Here is a 12594-nt window from a genome sequence, read left to right as displayed (position 1 = left end):
AAAGATGAAAACACAGCTTGAGAAGTCTGGGCTCATCAGGGGAAAGGCTCCATGTTTCCATGATGTTTTGGTTCAGGGTGGCGGTGTCCCATAAGACAAGGCAGCATAATGCTGGACAGGTGGTTTGTGGACAGGATTGCTCCCTTGAGCTTTCTATCACAGTGCTGAGTGCCCTGAGACCAGAAATACTTGCATGTGGGCTCTAACGTGTGGGTCAAGGGTATGCAATGCCACACTGTTTTCAAAAATTAAAACTGGAAAGAAAGGTAATATCCATCAAAAAAAAAATGGCTAAATATGTTCTGGAAAATTCATACTGGAGAGTATCAGGCAGCCATTAAAAAGAGAAGTGCAAGTTAAAATTTGACGAGGCTCTGCTTCCCCAAACATTCAATGAATAGCAGAAATGTAAAAATATTTGTAATACCAAATGTTGATCAGGATTTAAAACAACTGGAACTTTCATACACTGCTGTAATGTAAAATGGTTCCATCATTTGGGAAAACTGGCACTTTCTGCCAAAGCTATGTATGCACCTCCCTACAATACAAGTCTACCCGAGGTAAAGTTAAAAAAAATAAGATATATGCCTACCCCTCCAAAAAAAACCCCACATATAAGAACATTCATATTGGCTTTGTTTATAACAAAACAAAAACTGGAAGCAATAGTCCATCAACTGGATAATGCATAAATTATGGTATAATTCACTGATGGAATATTACATAGCAATAAAAATACAACCATTAAAAAAAATACAACCTTGACAATATAGAAGAATCTCACAGACATTATTTGAGGAAAAGAGGTCAGACACAATACAGTACATACCAAATGCTTTCAATTATATAAAGCTTAAGAACAGGCAAAACCAATCTATCATGCTAGAAATCAAAATAATGATTATCTTTGTTGGGGGAGGTTTGACTGGGAAGAGTCACAGTGGAATCATCCTATATCTTGATCTGAGTGGTGGTCACAAACTGTAAATGTGTGTAAAATTCATTGGGGTAAACTTGAGATTTGGGCACTTTGCTCTGTGCAAATTATTCCTCATTAAAAAGGAAGGCAAGAGAAAGAGATTGTTTTTATTGTGTGTGTGCGTGTGCTTTTACTGTTTTACCAAGTTAAATACAATGAAAAGTCATTACTTTTGAAATAAAAGTAGAAGTGTTTAAAACTCTAAAATTTGAGGAAACCTGTTTGTGTCCACAAGGTAATTTATCTATGACATATTGTTGCCTGGAAAAGCAGGTAGGAAAACCAAGCACAGGAGATCCCTGATTCAGAGCAGGACGAGGAAGACCTCCATTCCCATGGGAACAACAAGAAGAATCAAGACAAAATCAACAATGCATTTTTATATAAGAATAAGAAGGGAGGAGGAGAGAAGGAAGCCTTGAGAACTGGATTCCAGAAGGAGACAATCACGACTGAGCAGAGACATGACAGCTCCCCGCTTCCACACTGCGGTCTGGATAGAGCCGGCCTTCCATGGGTGAAGAACCTTCATGGTGACAGAGGGCTGTCATCTGGAGTTTGAGTGGTAGTGTGGGCTGATGGGACAAACTGGAGCCTAGAAGTGAAGGATAGAGGACCCAATCTGAGCAGTTCTCCTCCCCGCCTCCAAGTTTTGCCATGAAAGTGACATTGGAGGAGGGGTTGCTAAGCGTAGAGAAATCACAAAGTCCTATGCTTGCTTTTGGTCACTAGAGTTGAAACTACAAGCAGCTCTTCCCAGCCCAGAGGCAACAAGATCTAAAAGACTATAGCTGAGGATTTGAGGTTGGGCTAATCACAGGTTAACTCAACCTGAGGAAAGGTGCAACTTCTCTGGCTCAACCAGACACTAGGAAAAAGCGGAGTGACTAGCTCTATACCTTCACTGCACCAGAGGAAATAGATGGCAATCTCTAAGGAACAAACAGCAGAACAAAAATATTTCACTCTTTACTGGTCTCTTCTACACAATGTGCAGAGTACAACAAAAACAATTATAAAACCTGCAAAAAGGGGGAAAATGTGACCTGTACTTAAGAGAAAAGACATTCCTTATGAGAGACCGTCATTGGCTCAGTTACTAGCATAAGAATAAACTAAAGCAATTATTTCAAATATGAGTGAACAGACGGTATATTTCAAGAAATGAATGGAAACACGAAAAAAAAAAAGAGGAAAAATAGACAAAAAAGTATCAATGGATGGGCTTAGATTGGATACTGCAGAAAGGTTCAGGGAACTTGAAAAAAGTTCAATGGAAATTATCCAAACTGGAGAAGAGAGAGAAAAAAATTTTAGAAACATGACCAAAACATCTGTGAGATGCGGGACCCATATCAAGTAGTCTAATGTGAAGTAGTCTGAGATGCAAGCATTTTGGAGTCCAAGAATGAGAAGAGAGATGGTGGGAAAACTGTTTGAAGAATCACTGGCTGAAATATTCCAATCTAATGAAAAGCCACAAACTGCTGAAAGACAAATACAAAGAGAAAATCTAAAAAGCTATCAGGGAAAGAATATGCATTACATAGAACATTACATAGAACAATGATTGGTTTTTTTAATGGCTGATTTCATTGGAAACATTTGGAAGCAGGAGGCAATGGGGCAACATGTTTAAAGTGCTGAGAGAAAAAAAAAAATCTTCAACCTAGAATTCTGTACCAGCAAAATTATCCTTCAAAAAGGAAGGCAAAGTAGAGATTTTCAGGTAAACAAAAGCCTAAAAACCAGCTCTATAGCAATTGAGCCTCCACTACAAGAAATGCTAAAGCCATATTTGGAGACTGAAGGGACAGATACTGAATATAGACTGGACCTACAGCAAGCACTCAACTATGGCACTGCTGACATATGGGGCCAAATAGTTCTCTGCTGTGGGGGCTGTCTTGTGCGTCATCCCAGGCCTCTACCCACGAGATGCCAGGAGGCCCCGCCCCCAGTTGTGACAACCGGAAATGTCTCTGTGGGAATGAAGTCTGCAGAAGAAAAGGAAGATGTTACAAAGGGTAATAACGGACTTCATGTTCCCCCTCCCCAATCCATGTGGTGAAATTCTGATTCCCAGCGTGGCGGTGTTGGGCGGTGGGGCCTTCAGGTGGCACCCTCACAAGTGGGTTTAGTGTCCTCCCAGCAGAGCTGCCTGTCCCTTCTTCCATGGGAGCCGCAGTGAGAAGTCAGCCTTCCGCAGCCCAGAAGAGCCCTCCGCAGGACGACCCTGCCGGCACCCTGATCCTGGACTTCCAGCCTCCAGAATGTGAGAAGCAAATTCTGCTCCTTATAGCCACCTACTGATAATCCCAAACTGATTAAGACAGTAACTATGTAGGTTAGTGTAGAATAATGTTTTTCTGGGTTTTTAGTTTTCGAAATTCAATTGAGTTAAAAGCAATGGTAACAATAGTGAGATTTGTAATACATCTGGAAGTGAATACAAGATAAAAATAGCACAAGGATCAGAAGAGAATAAATAGAAATACCCTGTTGCAGCTGCAAGGTTTTTAGATTGTGGTAAAATGATAAATACTGATTCAAGATAGACAGATGAAATAAGCATATGTGAGATTTAGAAAAGAACCACTGAAGATAGAATAGAATCTATCTATAGAATAGAATCTAACCATAGAATCTGATAGAGGAGGAAAAGTGGAACACAAAAATATACCAGAACAGTTTTTTTTAAAGGCAGTAAAAAAGGAAGAAAAATAAATAACTAACAACAAACAGCAAGGTGGTCACAAGGAAAGCCTGTCAACAATTGAAGCAAATGAAAACGGCCACATCCTCCAGCTAGAAGGCAGAGCTGGTCAAACCAAGATTTTTAAAATAAAGGCCAATTACACTTGTTTTGTACAAGATATCATAGAAATATAAATAGGTTCAAATTTAAATAATGAAAAAGCTATACCATGAAAACATTCATCATGAGAAAGCTGGAGTAGCCATGTTCATAAAACCCAAAACGGCTCTTAAGACGGGAAGTGGTGGTGGTGGCAAAGAAGAACATTACATAATGATAAAAGCATTATTTCATCAAGGAAACATAACAAATCTAAATATGTTTGCACCTGAGAAGAGATAAATCCACTGTTGTTATTGGAGATTTAACTCTCTTAGACAGAAAAATATTAGGATATATAAAGCCTGAACAACTATCAATTAAATTAACCTAATTGACAATGATAAAACACTAAGCCCAATGTTTGAAAAATACACCTCATTGAACGTGCTCCAAGATAGGCAACATATTGAGCCATAAAATGTCAGTAAAATAATAGCATTGAGATAATACAGAATATGGAATCGGTTAGAAATCAGTGACAGAAATCCATGTGACTGAGTGGCTTTCACACGCTAGAGGCATAGTTCACAGCAGAGGAGATGACTCTGTATTGGGAATATCACTTGAAGGGTCTTTGGTTGAGGAAGCTGAGCCCCTTCCCCACCCCACGACTCCCAGGGCCTGTTTGGAAGGAAATATGCAACCGGGAAAGAGCGACATTTCTGCATAAGAAATAAAAAGTTAATATACCGGTAAATCCCTAGCATACAGTACACGTCTGATTAACGCATGGATCAAAAAGGAAACCACAAGGAAAATTAGAGAATATTTTACCTGATTAATAATTTTTCTTTTAAAGACAATTTTAGAGCAAAATTGAGAGGAAGGTACAGAGAAATCCCATATACCCTTTGCACACACGTGCACAGCCTCCCTTCTAATCAACATGCCCACCTGATGGGACAGTTGCCACCACTGATGAGCCTGCAGTGACACCTCATTATCGTCCAAAGTCTGCAGTTTACGTCAGGGTCACATTGGTGTTGTGCGTTATGTGGGTCTGGACCAAGACATGAGACACATGTCCACCATTATAACATCATACTGTTGTCATGAGTGTGATAACACTCATTTCATGTATCATTTTCACTGCCCTAAAAATTCTCTGCTCTATCATTTCATCCCTCAGAGGTAATTTTTTTTAAACAGCATATTATGCCACCAAAACTACAAGAAATGAAAGAAAACTAGATAATTGGGCTTCATTAATATTTAAAACTTCTTTTCTTCAAAAGATACTGTCAGGATAGCTAAATTGCAACTCACAAAATGAGAGGAAGTATTTGCAAATCATATATCTAAGTGACTAAAATCCAGAATATATGAAGAACTCTTACAACGTGAAAATACTGCTCAACATCGTTAGCCATCAGGGAAATCACATCAAAACCACAATGAGATCCCATTCTCATACCCACTAGCATGGCTACACTCAAACGACAGGCAATAGCAAGTGTCAACAAGGATGCAGAGAAATTGGAACACTCATGCACTGTGATGGAATGTGAAGTGATGCAGCCACTTTGCAAACAGTTTGGCAGCCCTTCAGAATGTTAGACACACAGCTATTATGTGATCCAGTGTTTCCACACCTAGGCATATACCCAAGAGAATGGAAAACATATGTCCACACAAAAGTTGTGCATGAATATTTGTAACAGCATGATGCATAAAAGCTAAAATATGGAAACAGTCCAAATGCTCATCAGTCAAAAAAAGATGGAATATTACTCAGCCATAAAAAGGAATGAAATGCTGATTTACCCTACAACATGGATGAGCTATGGAGACATTGTGCAGAGTGAACAAAACCAGTCACAAAAGACTGTATGATTCCAAATATGTGAAATGTCCAGAACGGGGAAATCTGCATGGAGAGTAGATTAGTGCTTGCCAGGGACCTGGAGGCTGTGGACAGAGAGTGACTGCTCCAGGTATGGGGTTTCCTTTCAAGGTGGTAATAATGTTGTAATTTTGGATAATGGTGGTGGTGCAAACTTTGTGAATATACTAAAACCCACTGAATGAAATGCTTTTAAAAGGTGGATTTTATGATGTATGAATTACATCTTAATAAAGCTGTTACTAAAATATAGTGGACTATTTTAACAACCTTATTCCAGTGATGAAATCTTGAAAGACAGTCTTCACCAAAACTGACCCAAGAACAAATAGAAGTGGAAGTCAAACATCCCAGCAAAGGAAAGTGTAAGCCCAGAGGGTCCCACTGGAAGAGCAGATCAAACACTTAAGGAACAAATAATACTTACTGTCTACAAACCCTTTCAGAAAAAAAAAAAAAAAAAAAAGCATGGAATGATTCTCAAATCATTTGATGAAGCCAAAGTAACCCCAATACCAAACCCTTACAAAACTAAAGAAATACTACAGGCCAGTATCCTACGTGAGCATAAATGAAAAGCAATGTTAGCAAGTCGAACAGCAATACACAGAGAATGATATTCCGTTATGACCAAGTGAGGTTTACTCCAGGAATACAATTCAAAAACCAATAAATGTAATTCACCACTTCAACAGGTTAAAGGACAAAATTCACAAAATCATCCGGATAAATGCATTAAAAACATGACAAAATTTGAAACCCATTCATCTTAAAAACTGTCAGGACACGGGGCCTAGAAGAGAACTTATTCGAGTTGTAAACGTATGGATAACATCATATTTTATAGTAAAATTCTGAATGTTTTCAACCTGAGTTTGAGAGCAAGGCAAGGGTGTTGGCTCTTACCGCTTCTGTTCCGCATGGAACTGGTGTGCTCAGCTGCGTGCACCGAGAAGAAACAGAAATAAAACCGATAAACCCATGGAAGGAAGATGTAGCCCTGCCTTGTTGGTGGAGGGTATGATCGTGTGTGTAGAAAAGCCTAAGGACCAACAACAAAAAATTACGAGAATTAGTAAGTGAATTAAACAAGCCACAGGGTGTAAAGTCAATGCACAATAACGAAATGAATTTTTACACTGGCAGCAAACAGCCAGAAAGTGAAACCATTTACTGGAAAACATGCCTGCAACAGCGTCAGAGCTAAACAGCACTCGGGTTACACTTAATGGAAGGTGTGTAGGACCTACTCACAGAAAACCACAAACATTGCTGAGAAAAATTCAAGAAAACATAAATAAACGAAAAAATGCATCATGCTCAAGGATTGGACAAGTCAATACTGTTAAGATGCAAATTTTCCTCAAGTTGATATGTAGACTCAGTGGATCTCAACAAAAATGCCAGCAAACTTTTTTTAAAGTAGAAAGTGACAGGTGACTCTAAAGTGATGAAAGTAAAGTCGTGAAAATACCAAAGGGCCAAAACTTTTTGGGAAAGGAGAACAAAATCAGAGAGCTTCTGCTGCCTAGCGACCTGAAGACTGAGGAAAGCTCCAGCAATCATGAGAGTGAGGCGCTGCCGCAGAGCAGCGGCACCGGCTGCGCCGGAAGCAGACCGCACTTACGTGGTCAGTTTGCTTTCAGCCAAGCGTCAGAGCAACCTGATGAGGGAAGACTTTCACAAACTGCTTGAATCTGAACAGTTACCCGTAAGGAACTGACGCGACTCTCGCTGCTTATCTCGTACCATACGTAAAAATTAACTCCAGATGCATCGAAAACTCCACCATAGAATCCAAAATTGTAAAGCCTCTAAAAAAAAATACGTAGACTATCCTTGGACTGACAGGATGCACAGAGACCACCAACCACAAAAGAAAAACACTGGTGAATTTAACTTTAGCGAGACTTTAAATTTTGCTTGTCAAAACCGATAATTACAAACGTCAACAGCAAGCCATAGAAAGGGGTACAGTATTTACGGTACGTAAATCCGAACCCCTGCCAGTCAGTAACAAGAGACAACCCAGTTGAAGGTGGGCCAAAGCCTTGGAGAGTCGCTTCCGGAGAAAGTGGATACAAAGATACCTCACGAGTGGGCGGCCAACGTCATTAGCCGTCAGAGGTGTGCCAGTCAAGGCACGGCCAGACACCTCCTCCCGCTGCCTGCAGGGCCGACGGCGCCCGGCGTCAGCGGGGACGAGAGGAGCTGGCCGGGCGCTGGCCAGTCCTGACACCGCGCAGTAAACAAGGGCTGCGATCAGCAGATTCTGTGTCCTTAGGTTCCCTCTGGATGAGGCAGCTTCACACACTCTGTTGTGTTTTTCCCTCCTGTTGTGAGCTTGCAGTTTCAGCCCTAACTGTGGAGTGCTTGGCACATGGCCTCCAAGCCAGATGTGACCCCGGCGAGGTTATCGCCAAGCCCAGGGAACATTTTCAAAACATGACCCAGGATCTGGCATCTCTTGAAAACAGCTTCATTTCAGGGGAATCTGCCGGATGGAGGGCGGACTGGCCCGCCAGGATTTTCATAAGAGGAGATTCGGCCTCTTCCTTTGCTCTGGGCCACAGGCTCTCTCCTGCTCTGCTGGCGTTAACCTCAGGTGGGTCAGCGCGCGGTGTCACGGGGAACCGACCAGTAAGTGGTGCCCCCAAGACTCAGGCCTCGGAAGTGGTGAGTCATCGTACTTCAGGTGAATTAACCTGTCTTTTCAGAGGCCTTCAGTGCACATGCTTTGTACTGAAGGAAATAGATTCAAAATGCTTCTGAAATCCTCTTGTGTATTACCCTGCTTTTAAGCAACTATGAAGCAGACAAGCGTTCCTCATGCAGGGACCTAAATCCGTGGGAGACTGCCGTTCACTCCAGTGTTGGAGAGACTAGCCAGCTTCCAGCAGAAGCTCACCACATCCTGACCCCCCTCCCCCTTCAGCACTTGCTTGGAGACTTCTGAGGAACATGACTTGGAGACTCTGGAACGAACTCACAGAGTAAGCCAGGAACTGGGGAGCTGGCTTGCTTTCCTCCATAAATCTCCTCTACTCTCAGAAAAATAAAGACGATGGAAGCCAAAAACAGCAAGTCCATCCACCTGGTGGAGCAGAGAGGAGCCGGGCATGTCTCCCAGCCAGAGGTGCCCTCGGGTCTGCAGATCCTCCTGCGGACAAAGGAAGAGCAAACCTCCCTCCTCCCATCGCAGCCCCTCCTCCTCCTCCTGACGGTGGCACCTGGGGCCTGAGCTGGTTGTTTCCAGTCCCACAGCCCCAGCCTCAGTCGCCTGTCCGGCAGGCCTGTCCAGAGCCCCGGCCACGCGTCTACCCTGGGCCCCAGACAGCGCCAGGTGCCCTGCAAGGAAGACTGTGATGTCTTCAGTTTACAGATGAGAAGAGTAAGGTTCAGACGTTGCCAGTTTGCCGAAGGCCACGACTGCCAGTGGCGCTTTGGGTGCAGCCCAGCTCTGCCCATCTCCACGTTCCGTCCTCTTTCAGACGAGCACGCCCAGCTCCGTGAGGCTGCCTTGTCACCAAGGAAAACCGGAAGATAGGGTCGCTGCAGAGGCACAGATGGACCCGTCTTTAGGGGCGGCTTTTGTCTGGTGCAGTTTATGCAAATTGAACCCCACGGTGTTTTTTTATTTTTAAATTTTTCATTGAAGTGTAGTTGATTTACAGTGTTAGTTTCAGGTGCACAGCCCAGCGATTCGGCTATACGTATGCATGCACGTATCTTCTTTTCAGATTCTTTCCCGTTCCACGTTATCACAATATATGAATGTAGTTCCCTGTGCTCCACAGTAGGTCCCCTTTGCGTTTGTGCACTTACGTACGTGTGTGTGTCTGCTAGTGCAGCTGAGCCCCCCCCGTGTCTCTAAGGACCAGCTTGGTCTAAAGGGAACAGAGTGGGGCAAAGTGCAAGGAAGTCTCAGGGCTCCTGACCGTCCGCAGAAAGGCGGCGAGCCAAGGACGCTCAGCCGCGGGTACTGGTGGCGACTTGTGGACGACGAGGACGCCTGCGGGGTCAGCAAGTGCCCGGAGACCAGCGCTGAGAGAGTGTGAGTGTCTCACAAGACGCGGGTGGGTCAGCACGCTGGGGCGGGTGCCCCGCCAGCCTTGAGACTGTGGTGGGCCTCCCACGCGCTTCCTGTTTGAGTGAGGTGTTCGCGGAGACCCCTGCCCACCGTGGCATGTTGAGTGTGGCGGGGCATGGGGACAACTCGTCTCTCTTCGTAAGTCTTCAAGACAAGAGGAACTCTCACAGGGAACCCAACCTGAGCAGCCTTTTCCACGCCCGGACTTGATTAGGGAAGAGACCCTTGACTGTGAGCATGAGTCTGAAGCCATGATGGAACGAGGCTGTCTGGGGATGTTTGGGGAGGAAATGAGTCTGTTTTGCCTCGGGGAGGAACGTGAATGACGTTTGTCCAGGGAGAGACTGTGGCAGTGTTGAGACATGGATGCAAATTCTTTGACTCTTCTCCCCTCAAAGGTGGCCATCCATGGCCCTTTCTTGAATCTGAGTGAGCTTGTAACACCTTCCACTAACAGAGCACAGCGGGAGTGACCTCCAAGGCTGGACCTCCATAACAGGTGATGCGGCTTCTGCCTTGGAGCGCGTGCTTGCTCTGGGAGCTCCCTGCCGCCACGTGAGAGTCCTGTCTTGAAGCTGCCATCTTGTAAGGAAGCCCAAACCAACATTTCCAGTTGGCCCATCTTTTGAGTCCCCCCCCAGCCCAGACACCACGCACGTGAGCGAAGAAGGTTTCAGTTGATTTCTGCCCTCAGTGGAGACCCCAGGCATCACGGCGCAGAAACAAGCCCTTCCTGCCGTGCTTCTGTCTGAACTCCTGACCTGCGGAATCTGGCAGCGTAACACAGCAGTTGCTGACACCAGCGCGTCTCATCGTGATTTGTCAAGCAGCAAAAGGAAACCAGAGCAAAACTTGAGAAGCCTTTCCATCTAAAAGGTCCTCACTGTATATAAAAATAGATTAAAAAAAAAATTTCTTCTGTGTATTCAATATCTTGTAATAACCTTTAATGAAAAAGAATATGAAAATGAATGTATGTATGTACGTGCATGACTGGAACGCTGTGCTGTACCCCAGAGACTGGCACGTTGTAACTGACTGTACTTTAATAAAAAAATAAAGGTCCTCACTAAAAGAAAGATTAAAGGATATACTTCAACAAAAAGAAAATGAATTTGAAGAGATGGCATGGGTTATAAGAAAAATGGTTAATTTGTGGCATCTATAATAAATTACTGTTTGAAAAGTTTAGTCTTTTAGAAAGATAAGACTAAAGCAGGCAGTAATAGCAAGATAGGGCAGAGTTCAATGAACAGTCAAGCCTGTGGAGCTCTCATGCTCTGGAGAAGGACAGAAACATTCAATGGCTTCAGACTTTTGTAGAAATTTTCCAGTGTATAATGTACAATAAAAACTTAAGGTGAAAATTTATATATTTAGATATGTGTATCTGTTAGTCCAATTGGACCCCACCCTGTTTGTAAGAGCAGAAATATCTTCCAAACTAGTGGAGAGAGAGGGAAATATATATCCATCAGAAGCCAGGAAGGAAGGAGAAAGCAGAGGAAAAAACCCTAGCAAGTAGAAAACCCAAAATAAGACGGTAGAAAAAAATTTACATATGTCAGTAATTACGATAACTGTGAATGGGTTAAACTCGTGTTTTAAGGGATAAAGATCAATAGACCATGAAAGCGAAATAACACTCAGCTGACGCTACCTACACGAGACACAGCTAAATAGACCACACTGACAGGCTGAGACTGGAGAGCAGGAGCACACAGACCTGTGAACACCGCTAAACACAAGCGTGCTCTGCGTTGATTTCAGACAAACAGTATTTTAAAAAACATTACCTGGGGTGGAGGAGGACAAAGCAAAGCCACCTCCTCTGGCCCCGGGCGGCGCGGCCCTCTGCTGGAAGCGGCCACGGCAAACGGGGGCGGGGCCTCCTGCGGCCTCCAGGAAGCACCCCCTCCGGGCAGGCAGTCCCACCTTGCTCCCGCCTGCGGAGGGAGTTTTCTAGTTTCATTGCTCAGTTTGATGTTAATTATGAACTTCTGATAAATATTTTCCCTCGGGCTGGGAACACTTGCGTCTGTTCTCCGTGCTGGTGTCTCATGTTCTGAGTGAGTGTTAAGGTTTACCGAGTGCTGCTTCTGCACCGCCGTCACGGCCCCGTGGGCCCTCTCTCATCGGGTCCTGCTGCTTCTGCACTGCCGTCACGGCCCCGTGGGCCCTCTCTCATCGGGTCCTGCTGCTTCTGCACTGCCGTCACGGCCCCGTGGGCCCTCCCTAACCGGGTCCTGCTGCTTCTGCACCGCCGTCACGGCCCCGTGGGCCCTCTCTCATCGGGTCCTGCTGCTTCTGCACTGCCCTCACGGCCCCGTGGGCCCTCTCTCATCGGGTCCTGCTGCTTTTGCACAGCCATCACGGCCGTGGACCCTCCCTCATCGGGTCCTGCTGCTTCTGCACTGCCGTCACAGCCCCGTGGGCCCTCCCTAACCGGGTCCTGCTGCTTCTGCACTGCTGTCATGGCCCTGTGGGCTCTCTCTCATCGGGTCCTGCGCGCTGGGCTGTTGGGATGCTCTCTAGCTTTGAGCAGGATCGTTATTTCTTCTTTAAAGATCCAGTGCCTTTTGGAACCGGGGACAAGCACACAAAGGTTTGATTGTGTCACATTGTTTTATTTCTTAAAGTAAATATGATGAAATGCCAGCTTACAGCAAATCTAAGTGGCATTGATAACATGATTTCTGTATTCTTTTTGTTTAACATATTCTGCCATTTTTAAAATGCAAAGACTGAATAGCAGTTTAGATTTTACAGAAAACTAGATCATTTCAAAGAAAAGCTCCAGAAAATTTCCTAAAGTACAG

The 12594-nt window shown here is 44.3% G+C and overlaps 1 long non-coding RNA gene across 1 annotated transcript; it reads right to left on the bottom strand.

Moving 5' to 3' along the window:
• Positions 1 to 492: 492 nt before the first annotated feature.
• Positions 493 to 8496, bottom strand: LOC123611734 (uncharacterized). The gene is made up of 3 exons (XR_006718814.2): positions 7776 to 8496; positions 6592 to 6727; positions 493 to 1577 (listed from the first exon to the last, which is right to left on the bottom strand). It is a non-coding gene; the product is annotated as an uncharacterized LOC123611734 (long non-coding RNA).
• Between the last annotated feature and the right edge of the window lie 4098 nt (positions 8497 to 12594).

The sequence above is a fragment of the Camelus bactrianus genome, chromosome 1, assembly GCF_048773025.1.
Source record: "Camelus bactrianus isolate YW-2024 breed Bactrian camel chromosome 1, ASM4877302v1, whole genome shotgun sequence".
Taxonomy (NCBI): domain Eukaryota; kingdom Metazoa; phylum Chordata; class Mammalia; order Artiodactyla; family Camelidae; genus Camelus; species Camelus bactrianus.
Note: the sequence above shows the minus strand (reverse complement) of the source record. Positions and strands in the feature narration are given on the sequence as shown.